Here is a 16,092-nt window from a genome sequence, read left to right on the forward strand (position 1 = left end):
TTTATATTACATTTTTCATTGTTACAGTGTATTTATCCAAATAAGTACTGAGTGAAATTATTTTACCAGATGGTTTAGGGTTAGTATGCATAATTTAATATTTTAACTGATTGAACTGGACTAGGGCAGTCAAGCATCAAAAAACAGCACAGAAACAATGGATGGATGGATTTGAAGTCATTGTTTCATTGTTTGTGTAGTTACTGTATTTTGTCTTTGTAGGTCAGTATGTTCGTTACAGTGTGCTTGTTACATTGTAATTACATTGTAACAACATGAAACAAACTTCAGTGCGACTTTATGTGACGTTATTTGTCATTTTAGCAGTTTAATTATCCAAATAACTACTGATTAATATTAACTGATAACGTACTTACTATAGGCTAAGGGTTTGTTTAACGTTAGTCGTTGGTAATTATGCATAATTTACTTTTATTACTATAGTACATGTAACGTGTAACAAGCACAATGTAAAATAAAGAGTTTCCAAAAGTATTCTATTTATTTTTATTTTACACTACATTTTAACCTACACCACAAGGTAAAACTAATTTTCGTCATTGCCACTACATATCACATGTTTAACTACCCCAAGCATTTAATTATTTTCCAAAGTCTCTTTAAATTTTTTAAGAGCTAGCAATGACTGTTTAACGCATCAGATTATACTCATAAACAGGGACGAGGGACATGACTGTGTTTTTCCCTCATTCTTCTTTCATTCGGGAACAAAGGATGGTCCTTCCTGTTTTACTGAAATGTGGTGCCTGCGTGGCTGCCAACAGTGAAAAAAGCCACGAGGCTTCCTTACCCCGTGTCAGAGGGTGAGCGATGGGACATTGTCTTATCTCAGGAGGGCATGGACCTCAGCCAAGCCTGTCCTAGTGCTTCCTATTTTCACACCCTGGAGCACCTGCCCTCCGCGGAGCATGACGAGGAACGCGGCTGAGAGAGGAGCAATGAAAGGCATTCTTCACGGACACGCCTGCTCACTAGTGATCACCACAGCTCACCTTTCAGTCACCTGTAGCGCGGGTCACAGCGACACACACCGCTGCTCCTCAACGCCACTGTTCACACACTGCGCTGTGAGCTAGTACTTTCAATAAAAGCTTCAAGTTAGTTCTAGGGCTGTCAGTTAAATTAATTACATGATATGATGGTAATTAACCGAATTATTGTTTTTTCCTCTCTATTTTTTTGTATTCTTTTTAGAATTAACCAAACTTAAATAATGCATTCAAAACCTGCATGTGATTTTTGCACTCCTGGGTTCAAAACGGAAAGCTTATAAAATAGTCATAAACTAAAAAAATAACTATTCTATACTTTTTTTATTACCACATTATTACTATATTTACCCTCCCCCTTTATTAACTAAAAACTTGTGAAATTCTTTGAAATATCAATTTTTTCATGAAGTCCTGAAAAGAAAAATACATATATACTTTTTTTTTTTTCAACATTCTTGAGAAATTGTAGTGGAATATATAATATATAACATTTTTAAGAACATGTCATCCGATAATTACCAATATAAATGCCATTGAAATCAATGGATTTAATTAAAATAATTTGAATTTATGGTAACACTTAATATAAAGCCTTTATGTATAATACATTATAAAAGTATTCATAATTCACATTGTAATGTATTATATCTTTTCAGAAATAACTGTAACAAAAATGCATTATAATATTTGAAGGTTTGTTTGCCATGCATTTTAATGCATTACATTTTCTAAAGTATCAAAATGTATTATAGTTGCAATTATTAATGAGATCATACAATGCATTATAAGGTGCATTGCAAGTCATAATTATTGCATTAAATACCTTTATAATGCATTATATAAAGGCTTTATGTTACCAGATATCTGATGACTGCTCAAAAACAGTCCACATTTCTGAAACCTTCACATTAATTTTCTAACAAAAAAGCATCAAAACGTCATAATAAAAATCATTTGCATAAATTTTAGATTAATAGATGATACATTTTTCATGCTGCAATGGTTCATTAACAGGTGTGCATGTTCATGTGTATGAACTACAGGGTGAGATATTTTACAAAAATATTTTTGTTACAAATCTAACTTCAGAAACCCACATAACGTCATGCACACTGCATTATTAGGGTAAAATGACAGCTACGAGAGGCATCTATGAGACTAAACATTAACCAGCAGTGCTAATGCAAACTGACCATTCAGATCATTCAAGTATAGTTCCTCCTGTCACTGAGAGCAGGGTGCTTCTCCACAACTCAATTTGGGAGACATGAAACCGTTATACCACGGAGTGAATATGAACAAATTTGATTATAAATCATTCTGAAATGTGGACCTCATGTTTTACCATATCATAAAGAGGACACTGCATGACAGTTTGGGCAAAGAAATGAAAGAAGCAACTCTTATTTTTTTTTTTCTTTATACTTCTGGCTCTTCTTCTAAAACTTTTCAAAATCTGAGATCAAATAAAGCTTATTTGATATTTACATCTTTGCACTTTTCACACATACAGTACAAACCCAGCATGGATTCGCATCACTCCATTGTGCTGTTTTACTGGTTGACAGCCAGCTCATAATCTGTGTTAACAGGAGTCATATAATAACTCATCCAGTAAAAACACTGCTTGACTAATGAATTGTCCTCAGTTAAATGTTTCTCTGTCTAAACATTGAACAGCTCCAAAGGTAAACAGAGTTACAGTGCAGTGGGAACTTCACACCGAGTAACAGTACACAGCTGTTACCCTGACAGTCCTCAAATATGAACGCTTCAGACACATTCAAAGACACTTCAGTGAGAAGAAACCACACTGATAGAGATGTTTATCTGCATGTGTGCTGACTGAGCTAACTGAAACCCTACAGCATCAATCCACACAAAACACAACGGTCCAAATAATACACTGTTTTTAAGATTCTCTCGTATAATTGACACAATATAAAAATGATACATTTCAAGATATATTTACATGCAATCTGACTTAAATTGTTTTAAGTATATGACGAAGGTCAATATACTGAACGAATAGTTCATTCTAAAAATGCGCGCACCCTCAGGTCATCCAAGATTAGGATGAGCTTGTTTCTTCATCAGATTTGTAGAAATGAAGCATTGCATCAGTGACTCAGCAATGGATGGGTGCCGTCAGAATGAGAGTCCAAACAGCTGATAAAACATCACAATAATCCACAGCACTCCAGTCCATCAGTTAACATCTGCAGAAGACAAAAGCTGTGTGTTTGTAAGAAACAAATCCATCAAGACATTTTAAATTCAAACCATTGTTTCCAGCTAAAATATGAGTCCATAATCTATACTAATTCATGTTCCAGTGAAAAAAAGGCATCTGGTCTGAATCAGGAGAGAAATCTGCACAGATCAAGCAGCGTTTACAAGCCAAAACAGCTCTAAACAAATGTGGCATTTTGATGTGAGAGACAGAAGATGCACTTTTTCACTGGAGGAAGCATTATTATGGATTATGGACTTCTATTTTCGTAAAAAAACGTCTTGATGGATTTGTGTCTTACAAACACACAGCTTTCGGCTTCTCTAGACTGCAGATGAGCCATTGGTGAGCAAGTGATGGAATGTTAAATTTTTCCAAATCTGATGAAGAAAGAAACTCATTTACATCTCAGATGGCCTGAGGATAAGTACATTTTCAGCTAACGTTCAGTTTTGGGTGAACCAATGCTAATGGTTTACTACCCCTAAAAAACTCGATACTGTAAGCTTGCAAACTGCTATTGTTCATTGCTGTTACAGCTGATGTTTTCTCTGCACTCAGCACCTGTCGCTGCAAATGCAGCAGAGAAAGTAGAGAGCACGAACTGGTAAATGTCTGTTAACTCTGTTAACTTAGCAACATACTGAAGTCAAACTCTATTGGAATCAGCTGTGAGCAAGTCGTTTCTCTCCTGTAGTTTACATGGAGAGCTCCATTTGTGTGATAATGAGGGCTGTTTGGAGTTACAATGCTGTTGTTTGCACACTGTTAAGAGCTTTTTTTTGGCTTTCAATAGACAGTGTATATTGGTGTAGCTCCAGTCTCTTCCAGCAGAGGCTCACTGCAGAAGAAAACCAGCCAAACCCTGAGCTCCGGGATTCACTGCTAACTGACAGCAATATTTCAATGAGTTAATTTCACATATTGAAATTAAGAGATCACATGCCACTTTCAATAAAGGACAAACAGGTTGGCATTTTGCCAGGATCAGAGACTGGAAGTGATCTTGCTGATCAAGTCTTTCCCAAGCACATAAAAAGACAAAACCAACACACTGTCAACATGTCAATTTATGCTTGGAACAAATTCTAAGACTGTCACTAAGCTGTTATTAACAGGAAGCTGAATGCTGGTTTTGTTATTTTCCTCTCTCCACTTGAAACAACAGACACAACGAAGCACACATTTGTTATGAATTTGGGGTTTTGAAACTGTTTTTAGTAGATTCGATGATTGCATGGGGTGACATCATGACCACAGAGCTTCCATTACTCTTAACACTGTCGTCTACCCTTATTGTATCTGTTACTGCCACTTATTTGTATTTAATGCTCTGTCTGTGTTATTGTTCTGCCTATGGTCACTGAAGTCACTCAATATCTCAGTGCCCTCCACGTACGTCTATATCTGTATGTTTTTTTTTTTTGTATGGTCCTGTTATTGTCACTGTATGTCTGAGCCTCGTCACAAGCATTTCAATGCCCAGTTTTCCCCAGTGTTAACTATGCAAATGATAAATAAATGCCTCTCTTGACTCTTGAATGTGTGTGTGTGTGTGTGTGTGTGTGAATGTGTGTGTGTGTGTGTGAATGTGTGTGTCTGTGATCCATATGTCTGTCAGACAAATTTATGACACGCATAATGAGCAAATCAGTCAAAAACCTGTTTCAGCCAATCAGAGAATTTGCTCCTGAAAAAATGGTGCTCCTGTCAATGTTGGCGATTCTGTTATTGACAGTATGGACAGTATAATATATAAGTTGTGGATTTGTAAATGTAATCGGATCTGACAGGCAACAGTTCTTAGTGCTTTTGTTTTTTGACAAGTATTCACACTGCATGGATTTCATGTAGAATCCGTTCTGGCATGTACTGTAGAAGCCCTGGTAACTTTCCAAGCAAACAACAAGGCTTATTCTCCAAGGAATTAAAGAAATGCAAAACTCTGCAAGATGTCTGAAGTAGCTCAGATATGTTGTGTCTCCACCCGCTCGCTTTCTGCCTCGCATTCTTCTTCACTGCATCTCCGTCATCGGCCGCTGGAGTGTTTCAGAGCGATGAGGGCCTCCCCCATCCCATCAGCCTGTCTGCACAACAATGAACGCTCACTATTACTCTTCTGTCTACCTGAGGCAGCCAGACCAGGGTTAATGCGGTTCAAATAAATCAATGTTAAACCCCAACTCATCTTCTGACGGTTAACCTTGTCCCATACATCCTACAAGATGTATTGCTGGGTTGTTGTGACAGCTCCAACATAAAAAATGAACAGTGAGGTTTATGAGGCTTTGAATGATGAAAATAACTCCTTTATGCAAAGAAATTAAAAAGGAGAATGCGTGTTAAAGAGTGCAAATATATTTTTGGGTCAGCGAACTCAAAACAGAGAGTCGACTTGGCCTGGAAACACTGAGGGTTTGACAGAGTCCAGGGTGCGCAGGCCAATGCCTAATTAATCATTCCCCTGGACTGGCCGGGATAAGATAATGAGGTCTTTAAGTGGTGATTAATTCACACCAAAATAGAGTGTCATGTCAGTTCCCAGGGGAGCCAGGATGTGGATTAAACAGTGACCTGGGTTTATGGTTTTGGTAAGGTGACTTGTGGCCCAAATCACATTCAGTACCTGGCTAGCGTTCTGTTTAGGCTTCCCGAAGGAGAGGATGTCATGCAAAGGTCAAACACTCTTGCCGCTGTTGGAAATAATAGGCCTGCAGTGCCTTCCTCACCTGTGTGTTTTTCTGGCCTGACACAATTCTGTGAAACAGCTTAAGGCGGTTTTCACACTTGGTTCATTTGGTTGGTTTCATTCAAACCCAAGTTTAATCCGACCCTGTTCTTCACTGTTTTTGACACTTTGGATTCACCACCAAAGCTTTACACCTTCGCTCTCCGAAAGTGATTCATTTGGAGACAACAAGCTATAAGAACTGAAAGCATACAAACACAAATACTGTATTAATAGTGCTCACACCAACCATTTGAACCAAACTATGGTGGCAAATTAATAAAAATCCACAACAAAATCTATAGTGTGAAAACACATTAAAACCAGTGTTAGCTATGCCGCTTTTCAGCGCTGCACTATACAGCGCTGTATTTCCACAGCGTGAAGTTAAGTTTGTACAAATTAATGAATAAACGGTTCAATGATTCTACTCACATTTGTTATGACATCCACTTACAACATTACAATGCACATGATAACTTTTGTTAACGTAAACTATAAGTAAATCCACTTCTCCAGCTTATTACCCTCCAATGGTGATGCTACAAATCTCCCGCAAATACAGAAGTTCAAAGACAAACTTCTAAAGATACACTACTGGCATCACTATCAAATGATTCAAAATATATCCACCTTATTTAAGAGCAGGCGGTTGTAAATTTAATGTGTCTGGCATGAACACATCTGGTGTCATCCGCATCCGCTTAGCTGTACTATACAAAACAACTTGTTTTGCTAATTGATATTGCAAACTAGTGTGTCTTACCGTATTATTTTAATGTAGTATCTTAATTATGAACACACTGGTTTGTAGTACAAACAGTTTTACCATTTACTGCACTTCTTGTTCTTGTTATTTCCCAACCGCGGCTAATGAACCTGAAGTCTTTCTTCTTTTTTTTTTTAAATGGCCATATATATATATATATACAGCGATTTTCAATGGCTCAGAAAATACGGTAATTTGACTAAAAACACCGGAGACCGGAAATGTTAACTATCATTCCGGTATGAGTCGGGTGAGACTTCAATGTTCATGAAAAAGGTGGATAAATCACGTTTGTTATCATCTGAAATGTGTGGCTATTTATATTCCAAAGCGATTCATATAATGCAATTAATGTAAAGCATGCATAAGATGCACGTGCGCACACATCTGAATTGGCATGGAATGAGAGAGGAACGTCAACACAAGTTTATTTGTATAGTGATTTTCTCACATGCCGGTAGTTTCATTTTAGCTTTGAATAAATTCATCTAAGCTTGGCATTGATAATAAATGTTATTTATAATGAATGCCATTATACTTTTTTAGGGAATATTTCTCTCTCTCTCTCTCTCTCTCTTTCTCTCAACAATGCAATTTTGACCTGGTGCAACATATTTTATGCACAATACAGTATAAACATATTTTTGTCTTTTATCAACAGCATGTCTGTTTACCTTACTTAGTTCCCAGTAAGTTTTAAAAATATGTCAAGCCTGTCATTTTGTGGCTAAAACAAAAGAGTGATTTGCATGTGCGACCGTACACACCTGCATCACAGGTGACATCCAGATTTGATTGAGAACATACAGAACCAGCTAATCAATTTGATGGTCTGCAATACTGACAAGAGACAGCCGCGATATAAATCAGATCGAGACCCTGAGGCGAGCTGAACACAAAGGATCTTTTACCGGGCTCACGTACAACCTGAAATCAGTGTTATGAAGCTGTGGTTTAATGTGACAGTCAAAGACACAAAAGGAGAACTCCCTCGTTCACCTCAAACCACGGGCTGTCGATTACCTCACAACCGCTCGTGTCCTCAGGCGACGGACGCACCCACAAGTATGCGAACGGCTTCGTCCCAGTCGACTACACATGCAATCCTATCATCTCAATCAACAGCTAAGAAGAAAATACAAGCGTTTAACACCTAATGATTCTGTGCCTCTAAATAACTTGAACAAAAACAATTCATAAACAGACTAGAGTTGCACAGAAACCACATCAGTTTCTGCTCCTTTTGCTGCCATTTAAAAGTTGGCACCGGCACTTATTCACAAAGCCACAAATCCATCAAGATGCATTAATACAAATCTCTCCCCTTCAAACTGTTAACGTCTATTTGGACTTGGCAAGTTGCAGTCATAACATTCTTCAAACATATTTTCATATCTGTGTAATGATCGCTGGAGACAGTAGTTGCTATTGTGCCACACAGTAAGTGGTTGGAGCCACTTTGGTCGTTAATGATGGCACACAGGTGATGGAGTGTTAACTAACTGCTAATTCATTAAATTCAAGATCAAATTGATGTCATATTATTATAGTACATGTTCATGGACAACATCATTTTTATTACAATTATTTTTTTTTTGCATTGTTTTTAGATGTTAGATGTAAAATGAAGTCACTGCACGTTGCTGTATATGCAAATGCCCCTTAACCCAACTCACTAGCAATGCACTGATAAAAAAAAAAAAAAAAATTAATTTCCTGAAAATGTACACAGTTAATTTAGTTAAAAACGTCTTGATGGATTTGTTTCAGCTTTTTGTCTTCTAAAGATGTTAACTGATGGACTGGAGTGCTGTGGATTATTGTGATGTTTTTATCAGCTGTTTGGACGCTCATTCTGATGGCACCCATTCACTTGCAGTGAGCAAGAGATGCAATGCTACATTTCTCCAAATCTGATGAAGAAACAAACTCTTCTACATCTCGGATGGCTCGAAGGTGAGCACATTTACAACACATTTTCTTTTTTGGGTGAACTATTCCTTCAAGGTAGTTGATCTTCCATTCCTGTATTTGAAATACTCTGGTCTCGTTTCTCAGGTATGGTCTCCTCTGACCGGTACGTTTACGTTTAAGTCGCTCAAAGAGTCTCTTGTCTCTCTCAGGACTGAAAGATAATAATAACAGCGAACAGTACAGAGAGTGAAGGATTTGATTAGATCCCCTGCTCACACTGTCAGCTGCAGGGCTCCCCGCGTCTCAGAGCAGGTCAAAGGTCATCCAGCTGCGAACCCGCCCGCTCTCATGACACTGCAGCCGCAGACACGGAGGAGAGCGGCAAGGTGTGGGGTCCGCGAGCCCATCTGGTTCTGATTACCGCCAGACAATCCAGGCCTTTTATCAGCCTCATCCACAGCACGCTTGCAGGTACCAGGCTGTGCATTTCTCAATCTGCCGGTGACAGCTTTAGTGATGATGCAGTACATCATCTTCAGCACAGCCAACTGCTCTCTGAACAAAAAGTGCATTTGGAAATGAAAGAGATAACTTAAACATACAGTGGACCAGTCAAATTGAAAAACATGACCTTCTTCAGTGCCTCACGCAAAATGTAAGCCTCATTATGTACGAATATCGCTGCATTAGATACAACATGTCAAAGCAAGTGGCATCTACAAACAAACACAAAAAGCGTCACTTTCCTTGAGCACACTTCTCAACTTCTTATCATTATTTTCAAAGCTAGATGCACTCAAAAAAAAAAAAAAAAAATAGGTACAAATTTAAGATTCATGCATTTGAATTGCATATAAATTTGGATTGCACCGTTTTAAAATGAACAAACTATAACGTTAATGTGATTAATATTTGTCAGTCATACATAAATGAAACAGGTCAGATTTGTGTAATAGTGCTAATAAACTCAATTTACAGTAAATACACAATAACCAGATTTTTATATTTATCACCAATAAATCCTATTTGTTTTAGTGTCATACATTTTAAATAATTAAATGTTTCCTGTTACAGCTAGCCATATTTGAGTAATTTTCATACTTTTTCATGAATAAATGTAATTTTCACAATGAAGAGATTTTTGCCAATTCTAAGCAATTTGAATAAATGCATTTTAAAAATAAGATTTTTAACATAAAAAAAAAAAAATAGATGCAATGCAAATTAAATACATGCAAATGATTAATGCTAATAATTAATTCTAGTGTGGAAATCCTGACTGGCTAATATGCATCGTATTTTGTTTATCAGTTTGTTCATGCTAAAACCAATAGATGGAAAATTATGCAATTCAAATACACAAATCTGAAATTTAGGATTTTTAAAAATAAATAAATGCCACTTTTTTGACATTTTGCATATAATGCAATGACATTCAGATATTTCAAAGTGTTGCTCAAGTGTCTAAACTCATTTTGGGGCAACCTTAATAATATGCTCCATAAATTGGTGAAACATGTGAACAGTATGCATAAGTGTCAGTTTAATTGGAAGCAGTGGAGTAAAACACACACATGTGCATGTAGCTCCATTCCTTCACATAATTCTTGTTTTGAATCTCATATCCCTCTCTTCCCCTGAGGCTGGTGATAAATCCATGCATGTCAAACACACATAATGACAACTTTAATAAATACTGCACCTACATTAACTAAATCCCAAAAGAGTGTTGGAAAGCCTCCACTGGGTGTTTATGGAGATATGCAGTCTGCCACTTTCGTTTTTTGGCTTTTTGGATACACACGATACAAGGAATGTGCATTTGTGCCTGGCCTTTTATTTCAGGTTGTGCTTTTGTGTGAAACTTAAGCATGCTTAGCAGAAACACTTTGCACCTGCAGGAAAATCCTCATATCCATAAACAGGGCGCAGTTTTCGGTGGGAAGTGAACACTGGGATCATTCATCACTGTAGTGCTTGATTATTTTGTCAGGACGGCCGCTGAGAAACCCCTCCACCCTGAGCTTTGTGTTCGTGTTTATGCTCGGATATTAAAAATCAGTCCAAACAAGCAGAGCGCTGAAAACCTGCTAATCGACTTCCAGTTTCCGCCAAAGGAGATCAGGAAACACGTACTTCAACTTCATTTAGCTTAATGGTTGAATTTGAACTGCAGAATAGCTTGTGGCAAGCGGTTTTATTGACCTGAATCTGTTTGCATCCTCATTCATCACAATGGCAGTTGCTCGGTAACTATGCAGGCTGTAAGTATGAGCTCAGGAGCACTCAGGTTCACATGCATCTGACTGATCACTCTGGAGCTCAGGAAAGTCACTTTATGACAATGTGGACTGACTGATGGCTTCGCAAGAACACACACAGGCTATGCTGAGCGGAGATGTTAAAAGCAACAGACGGGAAAACATCCACTTCACACTTTAAAAAGCTCTCACAAATAAATAAATCAATGAATAAATACATACATATATACATATATACATGCACACATGCAATTGTTGAACTAGTTGCTAAAAAGTCACTTAAGTGCACTTAAAGAGAGAAACTTTCATGTCAGTAGAAAAGTGCAGTTTGTCATTATGCTAAATTAAACGTTTTACTTTAAAGTTCATTTTAAATCTTGTTCTAATAATCTTTTGTCATGCTGTAAAGTACACTTATTTTAATGTGCTGACTGACATACTAAAGCACATGTAAAGCACTGGATTATAATTTTGACTAAAGTGTTATTCAACGTTACATTTAAAGTTCATATATTTTAGATGTTCTAAATTGCTACTTCATCATTACAAATGTGAAATTATAAATATATTTAAGTACATGACATGCATACACTTTAACCACATTTCAAAGACAGTATATTTATGAAATCACACACACACACACACACACACACACACACACACACACACACATACTGTATAGCACTTAATTATTTTAAGTAGTAGTCTTTTAGTATTAAGTATATTATTAGTAGTAAGTATATTATTTCTGTAATTAGTACACTTTTTAAAAGTATGCTATGTGTACTTTAAAAGGGTTTAAGAGACAATTCATATTCTGTAATATTACTGTATTGATCTGCAGTAACGGCACTGATAATATCAGATGAAAACAACATTTTAACCGAATTGATCTGAATAATGACACAATACTGTCTTCTATAGAGCTGATCTACAGCTGACATCAAATTCATTTCATAATTGATAAATTTAACATGAACACTGCTATTTTCCCATTTACAATCTGTATTGCAAGTGCTATAGAAATAAGTGTGATGTCTTCTTTCTCTCCAGGGTCACAGAAGACTCTTCCTTGAGCTCATTCCAGTCATGACTTCTCCACACCGGCACCCTCTGCATGTCATCAGCAGGGTGTTACAGTTTGGGCCATTATTTACCCCCCTGACAGCCTTTCACCCCGCTATCAGACCCCCTGTGGTAGGAAGAGCTTTCCTGTCCCAAATGTCACGGGTCCCACTGACAACCTCCAGCTATTCCCAGAAAACAGCCCTAAAACTGTCAGCACCTTCACCGCGTTCATTCATCCTGCTAGTGTTGCATTACTGACACTAAATATATAACACTCACAAAAATACATAATTTAAAGGTACAGTTCACCCAAAAATGAAAATTCTCTCATCATTTACACACCCTCAAGTTGTTCCAAACCTGTAAGAGTTTCTTTCTTCTGTTGAGCACAAAAGAAGATATTTTGAAGAATGTTGGAACTTAGCAGTTTCTGGTCCCCATTGATTTCCATAGTGTTTTTTCCCCTACTATGGAAGCTAATGGGAACCAAACAGCTTGGTTTCACCACATTTTTTTCAAATTACCTGCTTTTTCTTTCGAAAAAAGCAAAAAAAAAAAAATCTTCTTATTTGGAAAAATGTTGGTAACCACACAGTTTCTGGTTATTTATTTCAAACAAACAAATAAATAAATAAATACAATACAATACAATACAATACAATACAATACAATACAATAAAATACAAATGCTATGGAAGTCAATGGGGACCAGAAACTGAGATGACAGAAATGTATAGCACTTAATTATTTTAAGTAGTAGTCTTTTAGTATTAAGTATATTATTAGTAGTAAGTATATTATTTCTGTAATTAGTACACTTTTTAAAAGTATGCTATGTGTACTTTAAAAGGGTTTAAGAGACAATTCATATTCTGTAATATTACTGTATTGATCTGCAGTAACGGCACTGATAATATCAGATGAAAACAACATTTTAACCGAATTGATCTGAATAATGACACAATACTGTCTTCTATAGAGCTGATCTACAGCTGACATCAAATTCATTTCATAATTGATAAATTTAACATGAACACTGCTATTTTCCCATTTACAATCTGTATTGCAAGTGCTATAGAAATAAGTGTGATGTCTTCTTTCTCTCCAGGGTCACAGAAGACTCTTCCTTGAGCTCATTCCAGTCATGACTTCTCCACACCGGCACCCTCTGCATGTCATCAGCAGGGTGTTACAGTTTGGGCCATTATTTACCCCCCTGACAGCCTTTCACCCCGCTATCAGACCCCCTGTGGTAGGAAGAGCTTTCCTGTCCCAAATGTCACGGGTCCCACTGACAACCTCCAGCTATTCCCAGAAAACAGCCCTAAAACTGTCAGCACCTTCACCGCGTTCATTCATCCTGCTAGTGTTGCATTACTGACACTAAATATATAACACTCACAAAAATACATAATTTAAAGGTACAGTTCACCCAAAAATGAAAATTCTCTCATCATTTACACACCCTCAAGTTGTTCCAAACCTGTAAGAGTTTCTTTCTTCTGTTGAGCACAAAAGAAGATATTTTGAAGAATGTTGGAACTTAGCAGTTTCTGGTCCCCATTGATTTCCATAGTGTTTTTTCCCCTACTATGGAAGCTAATGGGAACCAAACAGCTTGGTTTCACCACATTTTTTTCAAATTACCTGCTTTTTCTTTCGAAAAAAGCAAAAAAAAAAAAATCTTCTTATTTGGAAAAATGTTGGTAACCACACAGTTTCTGGTTATTTATTTCAAACAAACAAATAAATAAATAAATACAATACAATACAATACAATACAATACAATACAATACAATAAAATACAAATGCTATGGAAGTCAATGGGGACCAGAAACTGAGATGACAGAAATTAGTTGACTCTTTAACGTTTAATTTAATTTTAACATTTAACTTTAATGTAATTCATGCAATCACATTAGCATTTAGCTTTCCCCAAAGATTTTCCATGTTATAACGCTTCTGAAAGCAGAAGGCCTGAAGTGAATGAACAGATGGCATTTACTCATTGTCCATCTTTCCGATTGGTTTCTCTGCTCTTGATCCCGGCATGCCTGGAAATGCAAATGCAGATCTCCACCTCCTTCACCCTCATCAAAAGCATCGGCGCTAACATTCATGTGCTCCTGCTAAGACCACCTAAGTGTTGTTGTGAAGCGCTGGGGGGTTTGTGTGCAAATGCAGGCCATTTGCTCAGTCCTAACTGTGTGTGTGGTGTGAACGCAGGAGTCTGCTTCACCTGAGCTGGAGGTGAGAAGAGCTCCAGCTAACAGGGCTGATGAGCTCCAAACTGCTTCCCATCTGCACTAATAAACGCCAGCAGGTGATCACACCTCCAGTGCCACCAACATATAGTACATACATATATTGAACATATAGTATATACATAGAAAGAGAGAGAGGTTTGAAAATAAGAAAACAAAATAATGTCCTGCTCACCAAGGCTGCATTTATTTGATAAAAAAAAGAAAAAACAGTAAAATTGTGAAATATTACTGCAATATAAAATAGCTTTTTTTTTTCTATGTGAATATATAATTTATTTCTGTGATGCGCAGCTGTATTTTCAGCATCATTACTCCAGTCTTCAGTGTCACATGATCTTCAGAAATCATTCTAATATGCTGATTTGCTGCTCAAGAAACATTTTTGATTATTATCAATGTTGAAAACAGTTCTGCTGCACAATATATATATATATTTTTTTTGTGGAAACCGTGATACATTTTATTTTTCAGGATTCACTGATGAATAGAAAGTTCAAAAGAACAGCATTTATTTGAAATAGAAATATTTTGTAACGATGTAAAATAATGGATAGAAGTATGTTGTATTGAATTATAGTGTATCAGTATATTGTGAAGAAGACACTTCTTTGTTTAGTATAAATGCTGATTTAATAGCTTTAGCGTTGAGTTTTAGTGATATATTCTGTGTTTGGCTGCTGTATTCAGGGGTTTGATCAGGGTCTGGTTAGGATTTGAACCTCAACAACTTCTCCAATCTTCTTGTCACCTGAGGAAGGAGGTTCCTCTGTCCCATAATGTTCTTATGATCTATTCAAGGCCGAATGTATGAAGTGCTAATCAGCAGCCAGCGCTCGCTGCGTTTGTGACGCTCACCAAAGCGAGCCAGTTGGTCAAACATGTGCGGGAGTGTTTTTGTAGGGCTGGGGGGCAGGAGGAGGCCTAATTAGAGCTCATTCACCAACTATGGGGCCAAATGGAGCAATTATCTGCCCCAGTGAGTAGATAATTCCCCCCATTCATCTGTCAGCATCCAGCCTGACTCAACACAGACACACACACAGCTAACTGTTTGCTTGTGTATCCAACAGTTTGTCTCTGACACTGTAATGTACAGCTGCCCCTAGATATGACTACATGTTTATTAATATGAGGTGGGAAGATGCAGGATGGACGGTGATTAATGTTGTGCCAAGATAAGTACATTAAATGTGTCTCACTCCACTGCATATTAATAAAGAACAGTACACTGTGAACAAGTTGACAGAAGTACGAGAAGACAGAGGAAGATTTCAACATTGTGATTGTTGATAGTACAGATTCTTAGTCCTCCTGGGACAACTTCTGTTACTTACTGTAAATGTCCAAACATTTTTCAGAAATTAAGTTTGAGATCATTCAGGTGGACAATCAAGATTATTTTAAAAGGAATAGCAGCATTGTTGACATAGTGGTCCAGAACAACATCACCAGCCTCAAAGGAAGAGGCCTGTGGAGATGTTGAGACAGGAGCTTTTCAAACATGGATTTAACCTTCTTACATTTTTCTGTTATTTACTGTAAATATCCAAACATTTTTCAGAATTTGAGATCATTCAGGTGGACAATCACGATTATTTTGAATGGAGCAGAAGCATTGTTGGCATGGTGGTCCAGAACAACAACACGGAAGAGGCCGTGGAAAGCATGGATTCAACCTTCTTACATTTTTTCTCCTATGATGCTAGCGCAGCACATATGTAGTGTAGATAAAATGCAATGAAATTCTCTTCCAGATGTAAATGAAAAGCAAGATCAATAATTCAGGATAATTCATGTATACAGCAAACACACACACACACACAGATACAATATATATA

This window comes from Sinocyclocheilus anshuiensis, unplaced genomic scaffold (genome assembly GCF_001515605.1).
Source record: "Sinocyclocheilus anshuiensis isolate Anshui unplaced genomic scaffold, SAMN03320099.WGS_v1.1 scaffold677, whole genome shotgun sequence".
Classification (NCBI taxonomy): Eukaryota; Metazoa; Chordata; class Actinopteri; order Cypriniformes; family Cyprinidae; genus Sinocyclocheilus; species Sinocyclocheilus anshuiensis.